This window comes from Triturus cristatus, chromosome 1_1, assembly GCF_964204655.1.
Source record: "Triturus cristatus chromosome 1_1, aTriCri1.1, whole genome shotgun sequence".
NCBI lineage: Eukaryota > Metazoa > Chordata > Amphibia > Caudata > Salamandridae > Triturus > Triturus cristatus.
In genome coordinates, this window is record NC_140579.1 from 237,506,092 (window position 1) to 237,508,056 (window position 1,965).

The window sequence follows — 1,965 nt, forward strand, 5'->3', positions numbered from 1 at the left end:
TGTCAAAACCGTGAGGGCTGCGATAAGTGTGTATGCGGCTCTGACGCGTGTGAAAAGGAAGAGCCTGGATTGACCTACAACGACCGACAGGCAGTTAAGGCTTTCGCCGCGTCAGTGGTACTAAATTGTGTCAAACGGTACTATTACAGCCTTTGTCACGGTCATCAAATCAAAGATCCTCAGCAGGCGGCGCACGAATGCTTGTGTGAATCATACAGAACAAGAACAATACGTTATATTTGTACTTTGCTAGACCCTTACAAGGTATATAAACTGCTACGGGTTGTGTATGGTTTGTACAATGAAAAGAAATATGTCCACCCTGCTATGTTGAGGATCTTGATAGTGGCACTCAATGAGATCCGATACGCCTCAGACCCGAGCTCAAAACTAACCGTTATGCAGGGGATGGACAATGCTTTCAATAGAAGGATGATAGAAAGACTCATAGCAAGGCGTATGTGTAATGTGTATAAAAATAGACAAACAGGGTCCCTGGCCCCCCGAAGACTGTTTTAAACAGGGTCTTATGTAACGTTACATGATAGCGTGTATTTAGAACAAACTAGTAGAATGTTAAACCCAAAAGGGTGACGCTGTGTTAAGTCGTACTATGCAGAATGTGAAAATATATGAAACCCATGTCTATGATTTTGCTACTATTCTTTATTTTTTTAATAAAATGTTCTTACACAAAACAAGCGTCATTCATTGCATTGTGTAACGGCTGATAACATGCCGGGGGGCGTGTTAAGAAAACTTTATTACGATACTAGGGGAGTTGGCAGCTTGGGGAGCGCCGAAGCTCTATATAGAAGGGCTGTGGATGAAAAGGAGTCGGTGAGCAGAGAAGCTGTGAAGACTTGGTTATCAGGCGAGGAGGCGTATTCACTCCATAAACCGGCCAGAAGACATTTTAAGAGACGCCCAACAATCGTTAATGCGCAAATAGATTATCATTGGCAAGCGGACATAATAAGTCTTCAAGATATAGCAAAACATAACAGCGGATCTTGTTATATATTAACCGTCATAGATGTGTTGTCCAAGTACGCCTACGCAGAGGCGCTGTGTGATAAAAGTGGGGCTAGCGTCACAGCCGCTTTTAAAACCATCTTCGATAAGGGGCGTATTCCTCAAAAACTACAAACAGACGCCGGAAAAGAATTCTTAAATAAGGCATTTCAGAAATTATTAAAGCAACACAATGTTCAACATTTTGTAACACACACGGAGGTAAAAGCAGCTGTTGTAGAACGGTTTAACAGAACCTTAAAGTCTAAGATGTGGAGGTATTTTACGGCCCACAACACCTACAGATACGTGGATGTTCTGCAGGCTTTCTTAGCTGTATATAATGCCAGTTATCACAGGACCATCAAAAGGGCCCCCGAAGATGTGACACCTAGTAATTCGTTAACTGTTTGGAGAAATGTGTATGGTCGTAATTTCGATACAAAGGTGAAGAAGCCTGTTTTTAAAAAAGGTGATCACGTAAGGATTTCAAAATTGAAAGGAGTCTTCACGAAGGGTTACCAGCAGACTTTTAGCGATTAAATATTTATAGTGGAAAGTGTGGAGCTTAAGGAAGGGCTGTATATTTACAGGTTAAAGGACTACGATGGGGAAACGGTGTCTGGGGTTTTTTACAAGGAAGAGTTACAAAAAGTGCCAGATGATCCGAACAGGGTGTACAGGGTTGAAAAGGTTCTGAAAAGGAAAGGTAGCGGGGCTAAGAGCCAGGCATATGTCAAATGGCGGGGGTGGCCTGAGAAATTTAACAGTTGGGTGTTGGCCAGTTCCCTGAAGGGTGTGTGAGCTCAAAACAGCTGATACGATGGAGACAAAACCCTTTTATATAACCTTACCATCCAACGCCTCTAAGGGCATGTTCCCCAACAATCAGATTTCTAATTACACCGTCAAATTGGCTAAGCCTGTGGACCTGAAAGGGGACTGGGAGGT